The sequence below is a fragment of the Polistes fuscatus genome, unplaced genomic scaffold (genome assembly GCF_010416935.1).
Source record: "Polistes fuscatus isolate 324 unplaced genomic scaffold, CU_Pfus_HIC Scaffold6, whole genome shotgun sequence".
NCBI classification, from domain to species: domain Eukaryota; kingdom Metazoa; phylum Arthropoda; class Insecta; order Hymenoptera; family Vespidae; genus Polistes; species Polistes fuscatus.
The window spans coordinates 12486954-12505284 of record NW_025113140.1 but is presented as its reverse complement, the minus strand read 5'-3'; the positions used below and the strand labels follow the sequence as shown (position 1 = coordinate 12505284).

Sequence of the window (18331 nt, the reverse complement as noted above, 5' to 3'; positions counted from 1 at the left end):
TCAATTATTATTATTTATATAATATATATATTTCATTTATTTTTACGAATGATCATTACCGTTAAATTTATTACATTTCGATCAGCGTATTGACTCAAAATGACATCAAACAATTTTCGGTGAATGGAATCGAGTCTAACGTTTTCCTCGTCATCTTCTTCGAGAACACTACACGATATTGCAGTGGCATTCGGCGTTTCCTCTCAAGCGCGAGCTTTCCAAACTTTGACCGAATCGAGAGAAGGTGGATCGCATGGTAAAAGAGGAAGTGAGATGAGAGTAACCAGAGGGTTGGTTAGGATGAGATAGAGAAGGAAGGACCAGTAACGGGAGAGAAAGAGCGAGCGTTATTGAGAAAGCAGAACGGCGGTTACCTAAAGAGAGGAGTAGGAGAAGGGGTAGAAGGAGGAGGAAGAGGAGGAGAGGCAATGGCTGAATATTCCTCGAGGACGAGCTGCGGAAGTAGCGACAGTCGTTCCCCGAAAGCCCAGTCTAGAGACCAAGGCATATCGCTAATATGCTGCCATCTTGATACTATATACGTGTTTCTGCTTTCTATACTGCTATTTCGAAACTGAATGCTATGTATCCTTGTCCTCATCATATCGTGGTTGGTTCTTTGAAGATATTAAACAAATTCATATCTTTGACGTTAGGTATTTCGAAGTAATCGATATCAAGAAAAGATATTTTTAATGAATGATGAAACTAAATAGTTTCATGTTTCGTTTTATTTAAAATAATTTTCTTCTTCGACTTATACATTTGGCGAGAAACACTGAAGTGAGATTTCAAGCATTAAAATAATAATAGCACGGCAGAATGTGGATAATAGCGGTCTTGATGTAGGTGTCTTCGGGTATGGCTGTAAGACAAACGACCTCGTTCCTAGAGAGATAGCGAAAACACCGACAGAAGCGTTCCTAGCAGTTAATTAGCTGAATAATGCAGCGTTAATCTAGTCAAAATTGCATGCATTTGGACCACGCACGTAGTTTCGTTCTGGGAAACTCACGAGCTCGGACGTTCGCCCGCCAAAGTATATGCGTTCGTTCGTTTACGCGAGCGTACATACAGATATACATCAACAGAGTACGTATACAGGTAGCAATACGATTACACGCTGAACGGAGATACACAAAATTGTTAGATTTACTTCGGCTGGTTCATAAGCGCGAGCTAGCTCCTTCGTTTTGTTGAATATTGCATCAAAATCCTTGGTAAGTCTCTGCAGTTTGCAATTGTTTACGGAATATTTACGTTTAAATGAAGTTATTCATCTCTAATTTAGCGTATATAAACAGATAAGTATTGTTGCTACAATAATAGATTGTTATATCAGTAAATAAATGTATAGGTATGAATGTATATTTTTATAGTTTTTAACTTAAAGGTATTGTTAGTTTTATTTCATTGGTTGATATAAGAAAGATCGGAGTGTTCAGTTCAGTTTTCTTCATAGATGTGTTAGTGCATAGAACTTACAATCTCCTTTGCTATTAACCTTTTTCCTTATCCACCATAGAACACAGCTCTTTTCCACTACCAGTCCGCAAATTCACGACAGGAGCAGTTTCTCGCTCCCTGTACCTACATGTAATCGAAAGTAATTATATTAATTGCATTGCACATCCCTAGAGCTGTTACGCGGAGTATTGGCTCGTCGCCTCGTCGGTTAATTCATACACATACATATACACGCTTAGAACGCTTTTGTGGATCTGTGTGTCTGGGTCTATGCGTGTAGATCCGCGTTACCGCGGCTTAGAACCTAAGTGTCAGAGGGACCTAAGTGCGCAATTAAACGTTAACGATTTCGCGTCTGCAAGAGACATCTGCGGTCTTCGACAAGGTGACTCGCGCTTCGCCTGAGTTTAATCGCTATCTCGCAATTAATTCTTCTTTATCGTCCGATTTTCTCTCATCTAAATCTAGTATTTATTTTTATTTTCTCTGCTTACAATTAATCTTCTTGGATTTGTTTAAGAGTAACTTCTATCATCACCAGATCATTGGGAAACATTTTTGAAATGACGTTTACAATATTGATTTATATTATTGTGATAAAGAATGTGGAAATAATTATAATAAATTAAAGATTAACTCTATATAACTTAATGAATAGTATAAGTATTTCGTATTATGGAGAATAGTAATGAAGGAGAATTATTAATTCCTCTTTCTCTTCCTTTACCATTCGATTCGATTGCGTTACGATGTAGAAATTACGATGTAGTTCGAGTAGTGTAAGAAGATTCTAATAATTAGAAGATAAAGCATGCGTGCCAATACGTCCGAGAGAATGCGATTCCCGTCAAAGGTTTCAATGCTAATCTACCACATGGGCGACGCCTGTTATTTCCTTATAATTACTCCATTTCCTCTTGCAACTATGTTTCGCGTCGATGAGCTGCTAACAGTGGAGAGTAGGAATGAGAAAAGGGCAGATATTCGAACATTACGTAGATACGCACACACGATCGTGAAAGCCAATGGATGACAAGCGGTCGCTGCTCCCAAGATATCGAGGAAATGAATGGAATTGGCTGCCGAGCAAAATCGCACCGTGATAATTACCTATTAACTACACTGTGCCTGTTATCGACTGCTACCACAAAGAATCTCCTCCTAAGTGCATCATTTTCTGATAAGCCAAAATTCTTGAATAGAAAACATTAACACAGATTACATATAAAGTGTTTCTAATCTCATATTGTATCTTGGCGGGTATATGTATATATATATTTACCTTTAAGATCGACATATCATTCTTTAAGTTGAATTTACAGAGATTAGGTAGGATTTTTTTGTCTTAAGAGGCAAGGATTCGGTAGGGAAGTCCGGTCAAAGGCCTTGAGTATCGATATCGCGTAACTGGGTCGCCGTGTACTCTGGAGCTTTTAATCTTGAACTCGGACTGCCTCAAAGAGATTCCGCAACAGCAATGTTGCTGAGCAAAGCTTCAAGAGAACTCTAGACTCGTAACGGAAATAGTAACGTAGTAAGGTTAACGCTTCGGTACTAGCCGTATACTCTCTCTCTCTCTCTCTCTCTCTCTCATTCTTGGAGATAGAGAGACGTCTCTCTAAAGACTGACAAAGCCGCGATCCCTGGCGCGGACCGGCTGAAATGCCTGGGGGTTGATTGATTAGAGGGTACGACGTAGAAGAGAGAGGCTACTCGTAGAGAGACCGGGCTGAGTTGTAGGGGGTGGGTTTAGTTCGGCAGGACCCTTGGGTTATTTGGGGGCGGTGTGGAGACGGCGAGTCGAGCGTTCGAAGCGAACGTAGACGGTGAACGGTGCAATAGTGGGGTTGTCCAGGAAGGAAGAGGAGGTGGCGAGCAGGAGAGTAACCGGGGGTAGGAAGAGTGGAAGCATGAGGAAGAAGAGAGGAGGAGATGGGTGGGAGAAGAGGGACCGGAGGCGGTAGTTCGAGGTGCTACAGTTTATAATAGTTGCCGCCGCCCTCGGGCCAACCGACCCTGCCCGCAACTTCCACAGAGTTGCTTAAACCTAGCCTCCTCTTCCAACCGGGATGATCAAGTCTCGTCCTAATGTATCCTTAAAGAATTTCCTCTTTTTATTCCCATTTTTATATAGATGACTATTATTTTTTACTGATTGAACAGTTGTCTTAAGATCTACGATATGATCGATCTTTCCAGGTCGAACGATCGACCGACTAAGAGAATCACGCAAGCGGAATATTTCCCTCGAGGCAATAGCATATCCGCGATCACGAGTGTGTGTGTGTGTGTGTGTGTGTGTGTGTGTGTGTGTGTGTGTGTGTGAGAACGAGCGCGCACGCCTGTGTCGTAGATTAGTTTGTAGTTCCTCGGGAAAAGAAAAAGAGCGAGTTATTAGTTGCGGCTAAGGGTCAGAGGAACTGAGAAGGAAAGATGACGAGGTCAGGTGTACCGTAACCATGTCGACGATTTAGCCCGCTTATCTCCAACGTTCCGACAACTTCCGCTTCTACTTTGATCAAGGAAAACGAACTTGATAATTGAGTTTGCGTTTGGTGATTACTTCCTTTCCGACCTTCGGTTCTATCTTTTTTTTTTCTCTTTTTCCTTATCCATAGATTATTTTATACGAAAATATTCACTTTTTCTACTTTTTATTTAATCGTATAAAATTTTTTCCGCATTTGATCACTGATACCAATTGGTAATTAGATTTTAATAACAATAGTATTTTAATATCTGCTAAACAGACCGCATTTATTATAATGGTTAGAATTTAATGTATACGTATAATCCATTGACTACAGTATTGCCAATGTATAACGGTTAAACTGCACACACACGTGCGCGCATGTACACAGACTCGTTTGGTAGGTACTATCGAAATTGGTCTCCGTGTTTCCGAATCAAATTCGAAGAAAGGAGCGATTTATATGTCTACGTGCGTACGTGCACACCTATGAGCATGCTTCACGGTTTCTCGGTCCCGTGACAGTGGTCTCCGTTATAATTCTCCGTTATCTATGGAAATTCTAAACCGTACTAAACAACAATATATATCCCAAAACTATGTAATTCTCCGTACTACGACTGCATGGTATGCAATATGCCTTGGTGAAGGATTCTGACCGATGGTGGGTCTATCTTGTTTTATGTTACTTTATCCTATTGTCGAAAAACTTTGTTTCATTTGTTTCTTTTTCTATAAAGTATTTTTTAAATACTATTCGTTTTGTCAATTATAGTCTTTAACCATTGGAGGATTAAATTATAAGATTGTATTTAAATGATCTATTTATTTACAAACCGAATTATATTAATAATTAATAATAACAATGAATATTATCGACAAAAACATGCAGGCTATCGAGCAAGTATCTGGAGAAAAGTGTAATCGAGAAAAAGATAGAAACTGGACGAATCTCAAAGCCGGACATGGAAGTGGACTCCAGAGTCAAGTCCCACGGCAATGTCCTTGAAAGCTGACCGTGCCTTAGGACAGTACGTAATCACACCACTCCGCTATTACTTCCTATAACGCTATCTACGCCAGGAAACGCCATTGCTCGGTCGTTCCTACGTTGGTACGTGGTTCAGGGAAGCCGAGGATGATGAGATCTGCAGGCTTGCATCCTGATGAGACTATTAGGATGGCTTGATAAGTCCATAATATTCTGGTCGATGCTGGGCAGCGCCGTCGACTCCACCCGGTGTCCTCGCCAAACCGCTCATCCTCTTCCATCTCGAATCTCTGCAAGTCCTGATTTCCTTTACTATACCCATCTTTCTCTCTCTCTCTCTCTCTCTCTATCTCTCTTTCACTTTCTCCCAATCCCTTCACTCGCTCTCTATATCTTTCTCTTTCTCACACTATGGTATTCTACTACGTACTTGGAATTTACGTATGTGTACGTTTATGCTGCTTCTCGGTCAGATTGACGGCGAGATAGCTGACGTTTCCATCGACTTTGTCAACCTCGAACACCTATCATTTCTCAAGGTAGAGGATGTATCGAGCTTTTCCTGGAATATAGATTTCCCATAGAGTAGATGGGTGTCCATCCATCATTTCTCTTTATACAAATTAATCAATTTCGTCTTAATTGTTTATATTGTGTAATAAAACGGTAAGTTTATTGGACAAGATCTTGTCGATGTTTGGATCAAGTTCTAATGAGTTTTTGTGCCGACGAATGGTCATACCTTTATCACTGTTTCCTTTTCGTCTGCTCTTTCGAAACAACTGAGAATTAACTTTGAGCATTACAGATGTTGAGGTGTACCGCGGTGAGAAGCTAATACCTTGTTAGCCTGACAAATTCGGTCCATCTCTACTCCTCTCTAAATACTACCTATCTTGATCTTTGGATTTACAACAACTACTTATCTTGATCTTTGAATCGTCATCACACCTACTTTAGTAGTCATAGTTCTCGGTTAATTACTAATTGTCGTAACAATTGATTGTTAAGACAATTAATAAGTTATATAATAATATCTATTACGTATAATATTTCTGAAATATGTTGGAATATATGAAAAAATTCTTATTCTTTTTTCCTTTTTTTTTTAATTTGTTAAATAGTTAAGGAATGAAGAGAAATTCCAAAGTCTTAATCACTGACAAATATTGGCAACTTCTTGCGCGAATTCCATGGCTGCTCTTCGCTTTGGACGATAGCTCGAAATTGGCGCGAATGGAATCTCGAGCAGTTTCGAATCGGCGAATAGGTGAAGGGTGTCGGTTATCGAAGGATGACGGCTCTTGCTCGCTTAATCGTGTCGCATTCTCATCCGCTTTACCCTTTCACCCTTGCACGATTTCACTCTTGAATCTTCTCTATTTCTCTTCCCTTTTCTTCACCTATATATTTCGTTGCCTGCCTCCTATTTACTCATCCCATTTATCAACATTTGTTACCACTTTTTTTTTCTTTTTTAATTTGTTAGTTTAATTATAATGGTCATATTTTTTTTGCTATACTGGTTGATTTTCAAGGTAATACATTATATTCTTTTGATTTACTTCTCATCATCCTTTATAATGAAAAAAAGAGAGAGACGAAGTGGGGGAGAAAAAAGAAAAAGAAAATGTGATATTAAGAATTGAAAGGAATTCGCCCGATATTTAACGATTTGGATGACAATTACTTTATCTCGAGTCAAAGAAGGGAAGGAAAAAGGATGGATGGTGAAGGAGGAAGAGAAAAGCTCTGTACGAACGATCGTTCAAGGGTGAATGGGAGTGGTGATAGGACTAGCAGCATAGGATAATAGAATTGCATACCCGAGGAGTACCAATATCCGGAGCAGCCTTGTCGGCGGCGTTTAATTGCATTAGTATTTTATCGCGAGACCAGCTGTCGGGAGACTTTCCGATCGAGCAAGTGTCACCAATATTGTTTGATTTTATCCTATAAACAGGGAATGAAAATTAGTTTGTAAATGAAAATGTCTTCTGAAGAATACATGTCACATAATTGTATTTTATTTTTACACGTAAGATTAATTATTGAAATAATTGTTCCATGTGTTACAGAAAATAAAGTGGTAAAAAATGATATTTCAATAAAGGAAGATTTATCTAAGTAATATTTTTTAATGTAAATATTAAACATTTTCAATATGATCACTAGTTTAAAATGTCAATGTTATATTTATTTCCTCTAACCCTGTAAAGTTCCCAATCCACCATAACTTTATAAAGATATATTATTCATGCAATGCAAAATGCCTCGTTCAAACTCATTCTATTCGACTGACCTGACACTTTGCAGAGCATCGAAAGAGATTCAAGGGTGAGTACGAAATATTCGTTGGCAGGGTTACTAGCCGGAGAAAATGATGTGAAAGCTTATGAAATGGCGGTCTAGTCCAGTGAGATACTGTACTATGGTGTGTTTCCACCTTGCACCGAAAGATAATATGCCGGGATAGTAATAGTTAGAGCTTTATCTTTGTTGGACCATAAAACTAACCCCTTCTACGTTTGACGATAAGCCCACGTCGCATTTCGTTCTATAGTCAATCCTAGAATTTTAACGATTATTTACTTCCTTCTTTTATATAATACGTATATATATATATATATGTCTAAGTTATTGAGATATTATTGTTATTTTATATTGTAATTATTTTTTGTTATCTGATATAAATTATCAAAGTAATAATTATATATTAATTTTTAATTATATATTAATTTGTCAAAGTATTAGATATTGAAAACACCAGTAAGATTTCAGTAGTATATTTCTTTCGTCAACATCTTTAAGAATCTAAGATAAGATGTACAGAAGCTGTCTTGCTTGATTTACCTGAGATTGTAAGTAAGAAAATTAAGAAGATAAGACGAAAGGAAGATACCGGTCAGGTTGTTATTTCAATGACGTTGTATAGTAGGCGATCGTAAATTGTAAAATCTATCAAGAGCAACGCGGTCGACATAACTCAGGGGGTTGCTATCCCGGGTGGTATGAAGCATGGCGGCCAGACTCGGCATAAATACCCTGCTTGCAGAATAGTACCGGAGCAGAGAGCAAGCCCAGACCCGTTGTGGCGTGGCAACATCATCTATCTCGAATAATTTATTATCGCGCGACTACCGCGTCCTCGAAATCCGGACAAGAACGCGACTATAGGAACTGCGGACAGGAAACAAGTATCCTACCGACGAATCTCAACGTTCTCGACTTTGGACTCGATTGTGAGTCACCGAGGTCGCCGAGGTCATCTTTCCTTGAGACCTTCTGAAGCCACTGTGGTATTCTGTGATTTTTTGGGTCATATGATTTTATTACCCACATCATTTATATATATTTATATTATATCATTAATAAATATACTTTAGTTTTTTGAACAAGTTCCATATATTGAAAATGTATAATATAAATTTGAGGATCATTTGAAAAGTTCATAGATTATTTTTTGTTAATAAATAGATTTCATTTTTTACGTAAAACACACATCTTAAAGTAGAAATTAAAAAGAAAAAAGAAAATTCGGTATATATTTCTAGTAATAAAATTTTGTATGAATTCATTTATTTATTTGTTGATTTTTGTTATTTATCTTACAGTCTCAATAAATGTGATGAGATTGTAAGATCGATAAGCTTTGTCGAGCTTGCAAATGGGCGATCGTGCGAATCGAAATCTTGTGAAGTAAATGCACGTTGACGTTAGAGGCCGTGCAACAGGCTGTTAATAGGTCTAACCAATCGCCATCGAGGACGATTTTTAATGACCTCGTATACTATTCGATCGACGTCGTTAAATTATTTTTAGTTGTGAACTTCATTGCCAATATTATTTTATCGTACTTATATGTTGTTGAAGATTCAAGCAGAAATAATGAAAGATATCAAAAATATATTTTTATAGAAATAATTTAATTTATTTTATTTTTTAATATATCACCAAAAATATGTACCTGATCATTATTGATAATATTGATGAAGACACACAGAAAAAGTATTAATTAAAAAATAAGTAAAAAATATATCAATCTATAATGTTATTCTAAGAAAAATAAGAAAAGATAGATGTAGAAACTTTTATGGCTTTTATTAAATTCATACGTACTAAATGATTAGTGAGAGAAGATAAGATTTCATCATATTATATCGATCTATACTCCATCTAAATAATATTCATAAATTATAAGAATTAAGGTTATTCTTTTCGAACTTGGGTCATAAGGCATTTTAAAAAGAGAAATTTTCTTATTTATCGCACAATGATATTATCTGATATTTGTGGTGGAAAAATACGAAATTATTAAAAATTAAAAAAATCTAATTAAATATTGATAAGTCAAAGTAATCAAAAGATCATAATATTAATTATTTGTAACAAAAAATTAACAAATTTTTTAAATAACCTTAAGACATGTGGCGCCATCTTACAGTGAATGCTGGAACCCCATAACGCAAGGGCTTGAAGAAAATCAGAAGGTGTGAAGAAGAGAACTTGTAAAAAAATTCTACTAGATGGCACCAGCCTTCAATTTTTTCGATTAACAGCACATTTTTTTTTTCGTCGGTGAATCGAATTTTTCGCGGGAAAAGTAAGTAGCGAAGAGAGATACGAAAAATCGTAGAATTTTATCGAGTTTTTAAGGATTGTTCTATGTGCCATAAACATTATAAAATTGTTATAAAATTTTTTATAATGAAAAAGAACGCACAAAAGTAGTGATCACTTATAAAAATAATTTATTTTTTAATTTTTTAATTTTTTTTTTTTTTGGTTGGAGTTGTCTTTAAAATCGCAAAGCTAGGAGGGTTAATATCGAACGTGCTGCAATATGGTGCCCGCTCGAGATCGCAAGCACTTCCCATCTTGATATGCGGTTCAGGTGTAGATACCGCAGAAGAGAAGGGGAGCGGAGAAGAGGAAGTACCAGGTTGGCGGGCAGATTTTCAAAAAACCGGAGAGGCTGCGCGCGCTTCGCCTTCATTGATCGGAGGGTTGTGTCCAGAACGGCCACTCTCTCTCCGTTTTGCTACGAACGCAAACTACCCTCTTCGTCGGCACGGGGACACGGAAGAGGGACTCGTGCGGCGCCGACTTTCAGGGCGGAGCCCAGGAATCTCCTACAACCGTGTTTTCTCTCTCACTCTCTCTATCTCTTTCTTTTGAGGAAAAAAATGTGAAAAAATAAAAAAATAGAAAAAATAGGAAAAAAAATCACAAAATATAACAAAAATTGTTATATATAGGCCGTCAGATTTTTAAAGTTTTTTTTCACTTTGTATATCTTTTGAATCCTTACGAGAGTTTCCATAGGAAAGTTCTAATAATTAAAAAAAAAAAGATACAAGAGAATTCTAAAGAAGTAAAGAAATAGGAGGATGCTTAAAAAAAATACATCGCTTGATCCAGTCTGTTGAAGTCTCCGTTTTAAAACGATCGCTATCGTACCTTTCTTTAAACGTAAATGCGAATTTTCTGAAATCAACATATATATTACGATCTGTCGAGTTTATCTCGCTGAATCTCGGAAGTTAGCCGGCAACAGAATCGAAAATCGGTTGGTGAGAGAGTTTCTCATTACAGTTTTGGGATGATTTCGAAAAGAACCTTCCCTTTCCCCCTTGTGCTCGGCCGGTACACCGCAGCATTTTTCAGTCTAGGGTACCAACCTCTACTGGGTCCTGGCTTTCGTTCTAAAGGTAACGAAATAGAGAGAGAACGAAGAGAGGAAGAGATAGAAGCAACGAGAGATAGTCAAGCAGAGAAAGGAGGATGAAGAGGAAGAGGAAGGTGGGAAATGACGAAGTGAGGGAGAGAGAGAGAGCGAGTTAACCTAACCTCAAAATTCCAGCATCAATTCTGGAGCCCCTCTAGTGTCCTACCCACCCGGTGCAATTAGGAACTACCCCTTCTATCCTATTCTGCCTCTATCCTCACTTCCCTCGACCTCCCACTCCGTTGAGAGTGCCGAGACCACGTGATCTGGCAACTACACTCTTGTTTTTAGGGTGGCGGCCCGGGAGTCGGCGGCGTGGCGGGGCAGGAGACGGTGGACTGATGCGAGCCAGAAGGAGGGTGGTGGCTCCAGGTGGAGGGAAGGAGGGAGGGAGTGTTCGAGTTGCTGGGTAGGAATACCACGTCCGCGTCGCCATGGCTACCGTAGGGGGTGGTATATACTTGAAGGGCTACCCCGCTGTACAGTCTCGGCAAAATCGTGAAAACTCGCGAAAACTGGTTGCGGAAAAAGTTCGGTCAGTTCTACGAATACTTTTGGGGTTGCTTTTACCCCGTTGCTTTCCCTTTCGTGGCCTCCTGTTTACATCGCTTAAACGTCTAAGACAATTAATGATTGAGCCTTCGCGGTTTTTCAACGGATTTCTCGTTTCACCCTACCATCTTATATTCCTACTAAGCTTGGATATCCGACATTTTGAGTCATCTCGACATTTGACCATGATTCACCACGTTATCGCGACGTCAACAAGTCAATCATCGTTATTTTTTTTTCTTCCTATTTTTAAATTTTCTTTTATAAGTATCTTTTAGTTGTCATTATATTTTTTTTGTTTTTCCTACAATTTTTTTTTAATCAATTTCTTGTAAGATTATAAGAAAAAAAAAAGTTATGCAAAAGAAGAATACATTTTTTAAACAGAGTGATTTTTTATTTCGGCGAAAACTTTAAAGTTTATCAAGCCACGCATTTTATACGTGTATCTTTGTAACAACCTATCCTTTACGAAAACGGTTATGTTTATTGGCCCCGTGGTTAGTACTAAAAACGAACGATAATATCTTGCCGTTAATGTTTAGGAAGCATAACAACGTGCTCGTATGCGGAAACATGAACCTATTTACGAATGTATCATCAATGAGGTATATATTATATATAAATAAGAAATCATCAGAAATGTTTGATATGATACTAATAGAATACGAATTTGTAAAGTGGAATCGTTTCAAAGCTCGGTACTTTCCATTTCCCGCACCCTCGTCTTCAAAGAGTAACATTGATCCAAGTCTGTAATGAAATGTCATCAAAGATTCATGGTCCTTCCATTAGGAACACACTAATTATTTTAACTTGCGTCGCGTCGTTCGCGATTTGGTCATTGCGGCAAAATTGAGTCACTTCATCGTCTCCTTTCGTGGATTAGTGACTTTTAAAAAAGTATCTATAAATTCAATACATGAGATTTATATGTACTATATATGAGATGCATCACGAATTGATATATTATTTTTAAAAATACAATGAACATGAAAGTTAATTTATTAAATATAATTAAAAAAATATATTTGAATTTATTTTATTGAGAGCGAGAAAATATAACTATGTATACATATCAGCTCAGAATAATTTTCTTCATAAAAAAATGAAATTTGGATTGAAGGGATGGTGCGATTATGGCGTCGTTACACTTGATTTGGTATAAGTGGCATTGCCATCAACAATTTCAACTATTGACAGGGTCATAGTTGCGATACAGAAACGCTACACGATGGTTGGAGTGGGGATAGTTGGGGGTCCAAGAGCACCTCGCGGTTGCAGACAATGCACCCGAGCAGAAAGGTGGCGTGCCTTAAGCTCGTTAGAGCTACACGACTAGTGCTAAAGGCACCAGTAGAGGAGAATGCGGACTTGTCAACATTCAACCGACTGAATTCGCTAACGTGTTGAACCTAGTCGGATGCCTCGAGCACAAGCCACAATCTAATCATGGCACGCCACATTCGCAACTTCCCGTTTTACGAAGGCACCCCTATGATAGTACCCTCTTTTTCCACCTGTTTATCCGTACGGCATATTATATTCTTTTTCTAGAGTAACTATATGTATCTATGCCTGTTTCGTTCATTTAGGACAAACTCCGAGAAGCATTTAATTCTACAGTATATTCTTACCTGTTTTCTATTTTAGATTTTATCTAGAGTTTAATCAAAAATTAATAACATTACGTATACTTATGTAGATTTTATTTTAACATTTTCAAAAAGCAAGGTTACTTTTTAGTGTCAATTTTTAACGAAGCGATAAGTTTCAATCTATTCGCGTCGATCGTATTTTCCTATATTTTTCTTCTCTCTCTCTCTCTCTCGCTCTCTTTCGCTCTCTCTATCAGGTTCTCCGATTTTGGTGAAGAGTCGCGATGGAATACGAATTGGACTTGCTTCGATCGCACTAACACGCCGGGGCTTTTAATCGCTTCGAAATGATTTTTGTGGTCCTACCGTTTTGATAAAATAATAAGCACGGTTGGATAGGTTTGGGGGGAAGTGGTCGCGGTCAGTTTTAATTTGATTGACCTCCATAGAACGCGATCTATAATATTTCAACGACGAAATTTACACGGCGTTGTCCGATTCTCGCGCGTATCACCTACGTGTAGTCTACGTATCGATATTTTCAATTGTAAAGCTAAAGCGACGATCGACGGTGTGTTACCTTTTTTAATTTAAATTAATTCTTTTTTTGCTATACACACACACACATAATTAAATAAGAAAAAGATTTTAGGTAAAATTTTACAAATAATTATTTTATCTAACGATATATTTCTATGATTATAATTTTATTGATACACGCATACATAAATTCACTTATAAGATTTCTAATTTTACAAATATAATAGTGTACTTATGTTGTAAGAAAAATATTTAAAAACTAAAAAAAATAAAAAATTAGAAATAAAAACAATATAAAAAAAGAATGTTTACTCGTGTCTGTTTTGATTACACAACTCATACGTTGTGATACATCTTACTAGTTTCGTGAATGTCTTGTCGAGAAAGCGAATGACGCACCCTGCTTCATAACAACACCGAGGGCAAAAGATGATCATCTTCAGATGATCATCTGCCACGCTCACAGTAATATCTAGGCGGCTATCGAGCATATAGCTAGTAGACGAAGGCGGAGTCTACTTTCCCCTTTCTCGCTACTCCCACCCCGCTTTCAGCGATTCTACCGTAGGTAACATAGCATTAGGTAAGCTTTTCGTTTTATTGATTTTTCGAAAAAGCGCGTGCGCGCCCGGAGTCGCGCTCTCCGCACTATCGCCTACGAGCTGCATCGTTGTCGTGAAAAACGCACCCCCATCCCTCTTTGTCTCTTTCACTCCTTCCAGGACTCCTATTTGGTTGCGCAAAACATTCTCTCTCTCTCTCTCTCCCTCTCTCTTTCTTTCTTTCTCATTCTTATTTCACTTCCCCTTCAACCGGTACAGCTCCTCGCGCTTTTCCCGCGAAAGAAGTTGAAAACTTTTCACGATTTAAAACTCGTTTCTTCCTTCGTCTTTTCTGAGGGGGATCGTGTCCTATAAAAAGGAGAAAAAAAAACACAATTTTTTTCTTTTTTTTTCTATTTATTTTTTCTTTATTACTTTTTTTTTCTTTATTATTTTTTTTCTTTATTATTTATTTCTTTAATTTTTTAGGATGATTTTTTCTTCTGTATACATTTCTGGGGTGAATTTGAATGAAGTCAAATAATAATAAATGTTTTTTGTTTTTTCAAAATAATGACGATGAATTTTCTCATTAGCTTAGTCTTTGTATTAAATATTAAGAATAAAAAATCATGCATACAATTTTGCATCGAAAAAGTTCCTATTTTATTATGCTGCAGATACGTTTTATATTCAACAAAGTTCGGTAACGAGATGCGAGCATAGCAAGCTATATTGAAAAACCTGTTGTTTCAACCGATTTTGACTCAAGCGAAATTTAAACATTCAAACGGAAGATAATTATCCTTAATTTAAAATCGCACGTGAGTTATAGCAATTTTGGTTGTAATAACTGAGCTATATTGAACTTTAGTATTGAATTGTAGAATTTTTTCCACCCCCACCCTAAACAATAACAAAATTAAAAAAAAATTTTACGCCGAGCCATTTTTCTCTAAATAATATTTTTGAATATTTTTTTACATTTCATCAGTTCAATCTCTAGGTATTGTTCGATATTTTCATGCTTTGTTTGGATATCTTAAAGCATGCTCATTAAAAAGAACACGATCTTCCTCAGAAAGATCATAGAGAAGTGATCGACATTGCGAATGCTTCGATTTCGAACATCGATAGAAAGAGAGAGAGAGAGAGAGAGAGAGAGAGAGAGAGAGAGAGGAGAAGCAGTACGTCATTACGAAACGAGAGAGAACAAATCCTTGGCCGCCGGCAACGAACATTCATTATTACTCGGCATGAAACGCTAGCTCGTCCAGCATCCTCTTCTCCTCTCACCCGTTCAACTACCCCTCGTACACCTCTTCGAACTCAACGCACCACCGTCATCCCACTCCGTCATTTTCTCCTCTCCACCCTCTCCCTTTCTCACTCACTCTCTTTCGCTCTCCTTGTCTTTCTCGCACACCGTCTCATTTCGTCATCGCGTATCGCTGCCTCGCCCGGACGACTAGACCGCTCTGCCATTGGTCGACACTGCCGGCCGTGTTTTCCGAAATCATTGGCCATCCCGCGCGCGTACATGGAGCACGGTAGAATGCACGTGCACGCTTAGGAAGAGAGCGAGATAATAGTAGTGGTGGAAAAGGGATGATGAGAAGTAGGAAGCGGGAGGAATGGGTGGGTGGTGAGGTTGAGGCTCTCGATGAGTATGCAAGAGGCGTACGCACGTATACACACACGCACACTTATGACATACATAATCGCACATATACGCGCACAAACTTTCTCTCTCTCTCTCTCGTTCTCTCTCCCTCTCGTTCGTTCATTCTCTTTCTCTTTCCATCTCATCGCGAGCTCGTAGTTTCGCCATCGTCATCAATCATCGAATGCCACCGGCAGCGCCGACATTTTCCGCGAAAAGCACACGCACGCACGCACGCACAATCTGAAAGAGGCCACCTTTCTCTCTCCCTCTCTCGTTTCCTCTTATTTCCTCTTTCTACGTTACGTGCGAATCTGCGTGACTTTCTTTCGTTCTCCGTCCAGTCCCTTAACTTCAAGGTCACGTGGAAAGGAATACGCGAACGTGAAGATTAAGAAGATAGGACTCTAGAATAGAGTTTCTCGATGAGGAAAGCGAGGTGGTTACCACGGCGCGTAAAAACGCAGAACTGAATTCGCGAGTCCATACCCACCAGGCACATAGAGGGATACGGCCGCGGCAACGTATGATTGGCAACAATCGGCACTCTGATCGAACGTTTGTTTCAGAACACATATGCATTTGTCTTTCTCCTGCAAACGTACCAGCCGCTCTCTCCTACCTCTTCGCACTCACCTTCTCTTTCTCTTTCTATCTTCCTCACTCTTTCTCTCTTCGTTCTATCTAGCAACGGCAGCTTGCCCTCCTCTCACTTCTTTCCCCTTTTCTCTCGCACTCTGGTTCTATCTTTCTCTCTTTCCCACTTTTCCCTTTCTCTCTCTCTCTCTCTCTCTCTCTCTCTTTCTCTCTTTCGATGAATCTCTCTTCACACTCCACTCTCTTTCTCTCTCCTCTTTTTCCTTCTCTTCCCTCTCGATCAAATTTTCCACTCTTTCACTCGTTCTCTCCCTCCCTCTCTCTCATTCTTTCTCTTTCTGTACCTACCTCTATCTGTCTTTCATACATACATGACTACTTTTCTATCCCTGTTTCACTCTCGCATCATCCCATTGGATTCTTCTCTCTCTCTTTCTCTCTTCACTTTGTTTTCTTTCTCTTTCTCTCTTATGTTCAACCGCGCCTCGCTTTTTCATCTCCCTTCTCCCTCTTTCTCACTCCCTTTTATTCCTCCTCCCACCATCGATCCTCCCGATGTTTATGTATCGTTAGAGCTACGCGGCAACGTATATTACGTGGGAGGTTTTTGTGCACGTGCGAGTTGCATATTCTATACATGTTTCTCTCTCTCTCTCTCTCTTTTTCTCTCTTTTTCTCTTTTAGGAATACACGAGAGGTTGGTAGATTCATGTAGTCGTTAGGCCCCGTGTGTATACGTGCGCGTGTTCACGAGTAATTTTGTTACTCGTGTATCTACCAGCCAAAAAATGGACGAGTATGTCGTCCCACGGCTGTCATCGTTCGCGCCGGAAACCACGTGTAAATACACACCATGACTCTAGCATTCGTCTCGAACGGCGCAAGCGTGCATGTTGCAGTAGGTCAGTGGAAGTGATTCTTTCCTTTCTTCTAATTATTTTTTTTGTATATAGTCTTACGTAACTATAGAACGTTTATCAAGAGGATGTCAATTGCATTAACGTGATATGTTGTATTATAATATAATTAATATAATTATTATATACGAGCTTTGGAAGAAACAAATTGTTTTCTTTTACTTTCATTTTTATTATACTTTCAGAAAATATTTTTTTTTTTAAGTAAAATAGGTCAAGCATCAATGATGTCAGATATAGTCAGTAATATTTAAGCAGCTTACTACTTGCGAACGGGAACATCGTCATCGGTCTCATTGATCGTCAAATTTGGATATTTTTTTAGGAATGGCGAATGCACGTCTTTTTCCATATTTCATGTCTTATCTAGGGACAATATATTTGTCATTAAGAATCAATATAATACGAGTAAATAGATGTATAAAGGATTATATAAAATCTCAGTCAGGCATTTAATTTATCGTGAGATATATGTACAGCACAAAAGGTTAGGTCAGTGACATTATTGATTCGGTCTTAGGATACGTACGTCACCTACCTGTGGAAGCTCTATACGCGGGAGCTTGTACGTTTTACGGAGTCCTGGGAGATGGTCGTTCGTAATTTAAATTTGCGAATAACACGAGCCTTCAACGCGGCAGCGAGTGCAACGACAATGAGTTGCACATTTGTAAGGTAACCTGAAATTTTCTTTTTAGAAAAAAGTGGGGGTTGTTTAAGGAGCGTAAGGATTCTTGAAGGTTTTTTTTCTTATCAATCTTTTTTACGAGAGTGGCGACACTCACGTTTTATTCGCGAATTCGTAAAGGATTCTTCGTGATCGGTAAGGTAGCTTCCTGAGTAGACCGACCGAGTCGGTAAGGATGCCATAGTGGTGAAAACTAGGATCATATGATTCGTTCATCGACGACGTGGATCGTGGGAAAGATGATTTACCAGCGCGAGTTTCAATTTATTGGAATTGGAGAGCCGTTTAATTGCTCGAAACGAGTCGCGGTTAATTTCTTGGGTGAGCCAAGCGACGCCGCAAAAATATTCTCCTGGCGTTTCGCGGAGAGAGACTGGAAACGCCAATTATTTGAACCTTTTTCTCTTTCTCTCTCTCTTTCTCTCTATCTCTTTCTCTCTCGATCTATAATACCCTCGCAACCCATCCCCTCTTTACTCTTTCGAGCTATTCTATTACCGTTTCCGCGTCCGAGACAAACCACACGTCGATTTTAAAAGCGTTCAACGCCGTCGCGACGATTAAAGCGAACGGTGAGC

The 18331-nt window shown here is 38.6% G+C and overlaps 3 long non-coding RNA genes across 4 annotated transcripts; all 3 read right to left on the bottom strand.

Annotated features, from left to right (window-relative positions):
• Positions 1–1928: 1928 nt before the first annotated feature.
• Positions 1929–4479, bottom strand: LOC122523278. Its single transcript, XR_006305270.1, has 2 exons — positions 2750–4479; positions 1929–2660 (listed from the first exon to the last, which is right to left on the bottom strand). It is a non-coding gene; the product is annotated as an uncharacterized LOC122523278 (long non-coding RNA).
• A 9656-nt stretch (positions 4480–14135) lies between these two features.
• Positions 14136–16318, bottom strand: LOC122523355. The gene is made up of 2 exons (XR_006305281.1): positions 16045–16318; positions 14136–14257 (listed from the first exon to the last, which is right to left on the bottom strand). It is a non-coding gene; the product is annotated as an uncharacterized LOC122523355 (long non-coding RNA).
• A 159-nt stretch (positions 16319–16477) lies between these two features.
• Positions 16478–17730, bottom strand: LOC122523356. Of its 2 annotated transcripts, none has more exons than XR_006305283.1 (2): positions 17595–17730; positions 16478–17431 (listed from the first exon to the last, which is right to left on the bottom strand). It is a non-coding gene; the product is annotated as an uncharacterized LOC122523356 (long non-coding RNA). The 2 variants fall into 2 exon arrangements; XR_006305282.1 differs by having other exon boundaries at positions 17604–17730.
• Between the last annotated feature and the right edge of the window lie 601 nt (positions 17731–18331).